Below are 10,312 nucleotides of genomic sequence, written 5' to 3' on the forward strand. Positions count from 1 at the left end.
ATGACCTGCCTGATTCTGTTACTTCCAATATGAGGCTCTTTGCAGATGGCTGTGTTTCGCGCCGGGTAACTTCTAATGTGTCTGATATCTCCGTCCTTCAATCTGGCCTTAATAAAACTTCCTTTTGGTGTTGCACATGGCTGACGAAACTAAACATTAACAAATGTGAAGCAATGCGGGTGTCACGAAAAATTAACCAGTCCTCATCTCAGGACTATGATCTAAACGGTTGCCCTCTACAGCTATAAGTATCTAGGCGTCCATATCACCAATAACCTGTGGTGGCAGAAGCATGTTCTACTATATAAAACACTTGTGCGACACACTTGAGCCACAGCCCTGATTCTGTTGAATGCAGTAATGTCCCTGAGCAATCGGAGCACTTGGTTCTTTGCAGGAACTTCCTTGCTACACAGCCTGCTATATAGAATGTAAGCCTAGGGTCACTTTCCTTTTCCCTGTAGCAGCACAGCGGTGCTCGATGTCGCAGGCGCTGAGCACCTCCATGAGCGGCTTGCAAATTTCCAACGTCGAGGAGCTCATCGACGTACGCTTTTCGGTGTACGGCTTGCTCATTAACGTCGCCGATACTGAGCAAGCTATTGAGCAGCCCGGGGTGAACATTTCCGCTGTCTTTCTCACAAATTTAGAGCCCGACTTGCAGTTCGCAGCGAAGCAGTAAGTCTCCTTGGTGGTCTTTGTAGGAGCAATGCCGCTGCTAATCTCGCCAGTCATTTTTCCGACCTGGAACATTCCACATCGCTTAGGAACTTGCAAACAGTACGAGAGACGCGGAGCTCTTCACCTTTGAAACTGACACGAACAGACGACATACAACTATTCTAGCGGTGAACTACGCTCCAGACGCGATGGTCGGTACACCTACCCATCTAGTCACCGTGACACGGCTATGACATCAGTGAGGCTAACACTCAGGCGGCACGAAAAAAAGCACTTCATTGGGGTAAGTGCGAGACGAGAGAAATCTCAATGATGATGACGATTATTATTTTTAATGGTATCCGCTTTGGAGCGAGGTGGCGACAAATAGTCACCTAGACTGCATCACATTTTAATATACTCGTATCTATTGCCGTCTAGCACGTTGCCATACCCGCCGCGGTGGCTTAGTGGCTATGGTGTCGCGATGCTAAGCACGAGGTCGCGGAATCAAATCCCGGCCGCGGCGGCCGAATTTCGGTGGGGGCGAAATGGAAAAACGCCCGTGTCGCATGCACCGGGGGCACCCCTTGTGGTCAAAATTAATCCGACGTCGCCCACTACATCGTGCCTCATAATTCTGGCACGGAAAACCACCGAAATCAATCCAATTCAATAGCACATTGTCTGTCTCTACTTTATCTTGTAAAGTTATCTATGCCTTTAACAACCACGGCCCCATCTCTTCTCCGTATTTGTTCCCCACCAATACTCTAAACGCCTCTTGCTTATCTAAACCGCTGACCAGGTTTTGATGACATCAGCTTTGAAACCCAGCGCATATAGATATACGTTTTCCGCGGTTCTGGCTGTGTGAATATTGTTACGTAAGGAAAACACAGGTTATAATTATGTACAGAGTGTATTTACACTGAGATGCCACCCTAAACAAATGGGTGGACAGCTCGCATGCAGAACGACACCATCCTCTTCGTCGTCTTTTCCCAGCGATAGCTCTTTCCTTTCGCCTTCAGTATAGACGCGCAGCAATATTTCTTGCATTCCACTGCAATGTGCCGAGTCGTCTCCAGACGTTTAAGCCAAGCTTTATAGGCTCACAAGTTTCGGCGGTGGTGGTGATGGTGTTGGTGGTGGTGGTGTCACGCTGAAAAGTGGGTCGATGCTGGTGATAGCGCAGAAAGGGTCCAAGCTTAATGGCACATACCCCTATGGGCTCGGGGACCTGTAACGCACCCTTGAACAACCCTTGTCCCACGTGGAACCCAGAGAGACAAGATCACCAGCCCTTCCCCTGTCGAGAAAATGGGGGTAAGCGAAGCTTGTCGTCCGATTCTAGCGTCAGGGCTTCCGAAACCCTGGCGAAACGTCAGCGAAGAGCCGCGGACCCCGAGTTGCGTAAGCGCGATGTTGAGGCCGAACGTCAGCGAAGAGCCGCCGACCCTGAGTTTAAGGCAAACGAAGCGGAACGACTGCGACAGTGCCGTCTTGCCACAAGCTTCGCTTACCCCCATTTTCGCGACAGGGGAAGGGCTCTGAATTCTTTCTGCAGCAGCAGACAGTCCTGTTACGAATATCTGTGTTCGTATTGTATGATTTTGTCCTAAGGCAGCCAACTCGGCCCAATGCTTTCGCGGCGCGCCTCACCAAGCAGCAGGACACAACGCATGAGGAACAGAAATCATCACTCACTCGCAGTTTCCTTGGTGTGGCAAACGAGAGCTGCGTCGCCGCTGGGACAGCGCCGCTATGCTGGAGTCAAAACAACAGCCCCGGCGCCGCAAATTCGTGCTCTTCTTGAGTACAAGGTTCATTGTAGGTGACAGCCCCTCCGAAACGACGTCATGCAACTGCATCGCTCATGCCTCAGCAGTTCTGTCGATGCCGCCACTCGAACGTTACCTCGGTCTGTTCCGCGCGTTGAACGCATCGGACATGCGCAGTCCACTCCTGTCCGGCCTTCCTTGCAATCAACTTGCATGGAGCCTTACGTGACGCAGCCAGCATTCGCAAGCCGACTCTCCGCGAAGCCGTGCGTCCCCTTCACAACTGTCTCTCCCTCAAAAATCGGCCGAATACGTTGCCCTGCGCTGGCGGACTCGGCCCAGTGCGCTTGGTTCCCGGTAGGTTTTAATCGACGTTCGGGAGTGCTGTGCCGACCGCTCCGTGAACATTTTTATGCCGATTAGCTTGTACTCTTTCAGCCCAGCAAGCCGCTCAAGCCAGTGGGGTCCTGGACCAGGGGCTCCACCCACAACTTCGTTCTTTTTTTTTTTTTGCCTTTTCCCATTAAAGTTTACTCTCCCTCTCTCTCTTTCGGTCGTTTATTGCAGCGCATACATGTGTCGTCGTCTTTACAAGCTGCGCGTGTGTCGGCTGCACGTTGTTGTCGCGGTCGTTCTCCTTTCGGTAGAGGGTGCGTTGAGCGCGGGTAGCGCCGCGGCGGAAGACGCTAAAGTTTACCGCGACACAATCACGTGTTAAGCCGACTATATCAGGATTCAATTTCATCGCTTTACGCTCCCTTCTAGTTATTTCCTTCCTGGTGACACACAGACGTCACCTTCCTTCATGGGTGACACACAGACGCACGGACACATAGTCACGCACTACGCGCGCACACCGCCAGACTCCTCGTTCGAAGACGGAAGTGCTGATTAACGAACATACTTGACGCCTTAGTAGGCGTCAAGTATGTTCTCCGTCCACACGGAACCGCGTGGACGGAGACGACGTAACTGCACTACAAACGTGGAATATAGGAGACTTAGCGTGCCTTTACGTTGAATGATAATGTTTGTGTACGAGTACGTAAAAAGTGTGGCATCTTCAATCACACCTTATGGGTGTCATATAGATGCAATGGCATGCATGAACGCAAAGCCCTATTCTAAAACTCTTCACTCCTGCGTGCCCCAACGCTAACACCCGCAAAGCTCTTTGGGGCCCCAAACTTTTGGGGCCCTATATTCTAAAACTCTCTAATGACTTCGCATGCGCGTCTCGCGCGCGAAGGGTTAGAGAGTCTTCAAATAGGCGGAGTGCGTATGACTGCAGAAATGACGAAGGCAAGTGGACGTACCACGAACGCTAGGCTCAATCGCCTCGATCGCGGAGGCAGGGCCACGCATTCTGCCTTCGGTTGCTGCCATGTGTGCTGCGGGAACAGCAACAGCGTGCGGCATCAGTGCTGCTAAGAAGCAGGAACGACAGTTCCTGCTCCTGAGCTGCTGTGCATGCTCTAGTATGAGCTGTAAACGTCAGGTTAGCGTTGTCCATTATTTCACTGGGCAATGACTAACGCCGACCGTTTGTCTCATCTCGTGTCATCGAGGTGTGCGACGCATACCTCACTGGCGGCGCTCATCACGTCAACGTTGTGAGACGCCGGGTAGCTGCCGAGGCGCTACCAGGCGTCTGGTATCGCCGCGGCAGCTATCAAGTTGCGGCCTGCCGCGTGCATCGAAAACGGCATGATCCGCTGCGGCGTCATCGGTCGAGGACTGTTGTCAGGGATCGGCTTTCAAAGATAAAAAAAACCTGTGGCTCCAATCCACGCTGTGAAGGTGGTTGTGCAGCGACGCTGTCAACGACACCCACAACGATTACCCATTGTGATGTCACTTGAATTCACAGACGTGGCTCTACAAAGAGTGAAACCTGAAACAATTGTGAAATGTAGTTAACCACACCCTTTATTACTTTACAAAGACATTATATTCACGCTGTTCTTCTGGCGTCTTTACTTTCCGTGGTCTACCCACGGCAGCCTGGAATAAACTGGATGAGTTGCTAGACCGTGGTGGCGTCACTACGTGATTTCTATGCTGTTGGGTGCTTTTCCACTCGGAGTAGCTTACGCAACCGTAATCTTTACCGGGAAACACACGCGGGAGAAGGGACGCTGTAAACAACACCCACAACGATTACCCATTGTGACGTCACTTCAATTCACACACGTGGCTCTACAAAGAGTGAAACCAGAGACACTGGTTTCACGAGAGTTTTGAATGATGTCAATCCCTTTGGAAGCAGCGGCAAACCTAATCTTTACCGGAACGCGTCGGAGTGTGTTCCCATTGTTCACACGCGCCTTATCATCCATCAAGTGGTCTCGATGCTTGTTGTGTGGTTTTTGTTCTGAAAACGAGTGCTTAAATGTATGCTGTATGCCTGATTTCAAAGGAGATATGCTGTTTGTATTCAATTTTTAGCCTGGCGTTTTTTGCTTACGCCAACGACACAAAAATTTCCTTGGCTGGTAGAGGTATACAACATCGCTGTAAAATCACGAGGAACGCGCCACGAACGCCGTCACCCGTGGGTACCGAGGCCTCCTATCTTCAACAGGTAGTAAAGCCCCTGGCTTTAACAGGTAGCGCCGTTCGGGCCAGCCAAGCGGCCGCGACTGACACTACGGCGGTCACGCTCGCTCCCATTGCAGCTCGCCTGACGAGGCAGGCCGCAACTTTTTCTTCTTTTTATCCAGCCGCAGTGGTGCCTTCTTACCAGCAGAAGTTGCCTTGCGCGCTGCGTCGGGCCAACATGTCCCACCCGCGTACATTTAGGATACTATATCCGAGGTTGTTCAAGCGTAATGCGAAAGCTTGCTATCAGTGTCGGGTGAAACTGCCAACTTAACTATTATTCGAACAATTCAAACATAATAAAAAGCCTAAAAACATTACCAAAAATGAAAAGAAACGAAGCAATGAATTACCTAATCAAACTAATTACATTAATTACATTCTTAGTTGCAAAGTTTGAGGCACATGTTTATAATGAAAAGTTGAAGGGAATCGTCATAATAGTCTCGTTCGGCGTTTCTATTCTTAAAATGGCCATGTAGACCAAAAACACTGGCGTTAGATTGTTCGATCAATTTACCTGATTACGCACGCGGCAACGCGAAGCGCGGTGCACCCCCCCCCCCTCCTCCCCCTGTGACATAGTACGATAGTGTAACATAAAGCGTCCCCATACCGCGCAATACTGTTTCGCCCCTTCTGTGGAGGAGACTGCGTTCAATCGGGAGTTGCACAAACTCCCAAACGCGGAAAGAGGGAATTACGATGGTAGCTTAATTTTAGGGGCGGTGATTGATTCAACAATGGTACGAACCCCCTGTGCAGGATATGGTAAGAGTAGAACAGAACTGCCCATACTCAGCACAAGGTCCCCATAAGTTGTTTTCGTTGAGTGGAACACCGCAGACAGTAAAGGCAGAAAAAGAAGTGGTCAATTATTCCAGTTCATTTCACCCCAATTATTTTCCTCAGGACAATTCATTAAAGTTCTTGTCAATTGCCAATTGCTGATGTAGCATAAAGAAGATACCGCCAGGCCATATTTATGAAAAGGAAAGATTAAACAATTGAATACAACGCAACCAACAACGCAGGAAGGAGCTGATTCTTTTTAGATGTGACTTGTATTTCTAACTCATCCAATTCTTGGCTAATACCACATAGTGGGTATGAGCCATTTACAGAGGCAAACCAATCGACCAACCAATCGTCTTCGATCGGACGTCTCATACGCATCTGACTAATACCTGGACTTCTTTCAGGAGCGGCGATGAATAAAGACTCAACAAAAGGAACGACCGCGACCAAGGTACCATTTTTATCATATATATGTGTCTTAATACCATTGCTACGCTCGCACTAATCTTGTGGATATCACCTACCGCTTGGTGCCCGTAATCGGCACCGCACTTAAAATGAAAGGTTCTAATGCAGTTGATATGACCAGCACAAAAACATACACGGAACACAAAATGAGACGACTAGGACTAGAGCCGATTTCCAACTGGCGTTTATTACAAAGAAGCATGAATACATAACCTCACGCGAATATATAACGTTGAAGATTTGTAGTAGTTTTGATAACTTGCACAATTATATGTGGTTGTGATCACGTGCGCGGGGTTATATATCCATGCTTATATGAAAAAGTTGACTGCCATAGCACATGTATTCAAATTTGTCGGCGGAAAGTCTTGGGGTGCATCTGTGCAATCGATGCTACAGCTGTACCATGCATTATTTATGGGCTTCCTAAGATACAGCCTGCCCGTGCTGGGAAGCACCAGTAAAACGAACCTTCGAACACTCCAGAGTATGCAAGCCCAAGTTCTACGGACCTGCCTCGGCCTCCCTAAGTGTGCATCCACAGCGGCCACAATCGCCATAGCACGTGACCACCCTGTATCAACATACTTTGCAGTCGACGCTCTAAGAGTGCACATTTGACATGTCGCAAGGACGCCCTTTCACCATCTTGCTTGCCTGCCAACAACTAGGCCGCATACGAGTTTTAGCCGTCTCCTGACTATACACGGAGCATCGCTACCATCGAATTACGTCCCTGCAGCATGGCCTTCGTTACCACTGTGGTCTCTGCATTCACCTCGAATATGCCTCACCATTCCAGGCGTAAAGAAGAAGGCACAAATGCCGTCAGCAGCATTGAAGCAGGCAGCATTATTGCTACTACATGAGGTCCACAGTGACCGCTTACATGTTTACACAGATGGGTCGGTCATGCACTCCAGTTCAGCAGCTGCAGTATTTGTCCCAGCAAAATCTACAGTAATAAAATTCCAGACATCGCACTTGACATCGACGACGGCTGTCGAACTTACAGCTCTGTGTGCAGCAATGAAATTTATCGAACAGGAATTACCGCCCCAGAAATGGTATATCTTCTGCGATTCCAAGGCCGCCCTCCAGAGTTTGCTCTCTGCACTACGCCGCGGACCCCACGAACGACTTGTCGCGGACACACGCGAAATTTACCATCAGGCAGTTGACAAAGGACGTGACATTTTCTTTCAACGGCTGCCCAGTCACTGTGGTATCTTTGGAAACGAGCAAGCGGACACAGCCGCTCGATCTTCACATACCAGTACCGATTGCGTAGACGCAGCAAGAAAGCTCCGTGCGCTTGCTCGCGAGCTTGCGTTAGCCCACTGGAATTCAACGGACTTTAAAACCCAGCGCCTCTGTTCTCTGGATCCCTAATCTGAAGCTCCGCCTTCCACATGGCTTACCACGACGGGAGGTAACTCTCATTTGTCGCCTAAGACTTGGAGTAGCTTTCCCTTATGAAAATGGTTATGTCCTTTATGATTACTGTATGTTTCCTAGGGGTCACATGAGGAAACATCCTTTATGTTTCCTGCGTGTTGAAATTTGGCCACTGCGTTTATGTTTCCTTCATGTGTCCGTCCTTTATGTATCCTTCATGTTACCGTACTTTATGTATCCTAGATGTTGAAATTTGGCCACTGCTTTTATGTTTCCTTCGTGTGTCCGTCCTTTATGTATCCTTCATGTTACCGTACTTTATGTATTCTAGATGCTGAAATTTGGCCACTGCTTTTATGTTTCCTTCATGACTCCCACCTTTATGCACCCTTCATGTGGCCCTACTGAAAAGATCCTGTATCCTGCATTTTCTGTAGACATGCATAGATGAGTTCTTTGTGCCCATTTTATATTTATGCACATTGTGTGAGTTTTAAAGATAAGCATATATGGTTTATTATAAGCATACTGATTGGAACTCTGCTAGGGCACAGAAATTCACACAATATTGTTCTATAATAATAATTTTAGTATAACACTTGCAGTACAACTTGTACTTTCCTCACAGCATGCAGTGTCGCTGTTCTAGATGTTTTTGTCACAAATGTAAAGTGTAATGTTCGGATGCAGAGATGTCACGTTGGATAAGTGCTTGCACTTTTAAAAGAAAGTGTCGACAATACTTTGCAAAGGTTTCTCTGAAACTACAAGTAGTTTATTGAACTATCTGCATGTTACTTCCATATGCCACATCGGCTCACAGCAGACCATTGGAATGGGGTGCTTGGATGAGAGCTCACAAGACACCTGAAAAATAAAAGGCCAAGCGTTTTCACTTATGCAGTAAATTTCATATATCCAAGAACAGTTTGGTCTGTATGCACACAGCTAAGAAACGTGCAGAAGTGAAAACTATTGAATTGAATTTTATTCCGCAGCAAGAAAAAGTTACGAGGACAGGTAAAAGCTGTGAGAACAGCTTGAGGAGCCCTGACCTCCTAGCACACGGGAAGCATAAAAGCGTGCGGCTAAGGGAGTACAACCTACTAAGAGGAAACACTCACAGGAGTTATAAAACGTCACTTGAAAAGGGGATTATAAAGCTGTCATAAAGAAAAGGAAATCATCGTATTATACAAACATTAAACGCAGTTGTTTTGGTGATGTGCTAGGTATGGCAATGTCAACACTGAAGCTTTAAACTAATTATTTTAAACAGACTGCGCTGTTGCTATCTGCCCGAGCGTGTTTTTTGCTATCTGCTCGAAAGTTTTTTTTTTTTTTTCTCCTTTTCACCGAGCGTAAAAGAAGCCCGCGAATACATGCAAAATTGCCGTGCGACTGGCCGCTCTACGCGCTTTGCGGGTATTCGCGGGCATCTTTCACGCTCGGAAAAACACTTTTATGTAAGACTTACGGAGTAAAAGAAATCTGTATCGAGTTTCTCATGTCGCTCTACAACTTTTTCATTGACACTTTAGTCTAATAATAATAATTGAGAAGTTCATTAATTAAGACTAATTATCTAATGAGGCGGAATGCAAAAAATAATCGAAGTATCTCCAAGCGACGGCAAGCAACATTACCTTGGCTCTGTCAAGCTACGTAACAACTGAAACACCCTGTATAAGCGACAAGAATGCGCGCAAGCGCGAGACTTGCTTACCTTTCAAGATGTGAAGTCATCAAACGCTTCTTGTCTCGAAGGCACCTCGGTGCCGACGCTCTTTCTGGAGCAAAAACTGTCTAATTGCCGATGAACTCCAGCACACGAAACCACAATTTTCAACAATTTCTTCCGCAGACCATGATTCGAAGCCACAGCACCACGTTTTTCACGAGAGAACCCGTACTGGCGAGAACAAAGGAAGCTCGGATGGGCGCTGTAGTAGACTCCAGACACTGGCGTTTCACACGAAACATACGACGAAATGATATCATTACACAAGTCCAGAGGTTTCATGATGATTAATACACACGACAAGGACCACAGTTTGTCGAGACACTTCCAAAACATGATTAAATTACCGCCTTGCTGCAACGAGCACTCTTGCACACACGTGGCCTAGCGGGCCCAGCTCAATATAACACCCAGTAATTTTACCGGGCATGGACGTCACACTGCAGCAGCGCCACACTGCGGTAAACAAGTGAACGTAGCCTCCGAGATCTACATTCGCTTCTAGAAAATGTAGTTTGCAAAAGCACGGCCTTCGAGATTTAATTTTGTTGCGCGGAGGAAGTTGTAGCTGGAAAGAAGGCCGGTATTTAAACAGCATTTATTAAGTTCAAAGTGCCTGGGTGTGCAGTCTTTTTTATAACGCATATACAGGAATTTTAGGCGAACGATGCGCTAACTATTGCTGGCGGACATGAGCCAATCAGCGCGCAGCCCGTGCACCTCTGCTCCGTCTGCTTGCAATGGCGGACGGCCTTCGGCTGCTACGACAACCACCGATGACAAATTCGTGATCACCGCCCATATACGCGCTTCTTATGGCGCCAAGTGTCGTGTTTTAGAGAATATGTGACCTCATCTTGAA

This window comes from Dermacentor silvarum, chromosome 11, assembly GCF_013339745.2.
Source record: "Dermacentor silvarum isolate Dsil-2018 chromosome 11, BIME_Dsil_1.4, whole genome shotgun sequence".
Classification (NCBI taxonomy): Eukaryota; Metazoa; Arthropoda; class Arachnida; order Ixodida; family Ixodidae; genus Dermacentor; species Dermacentor silvarum.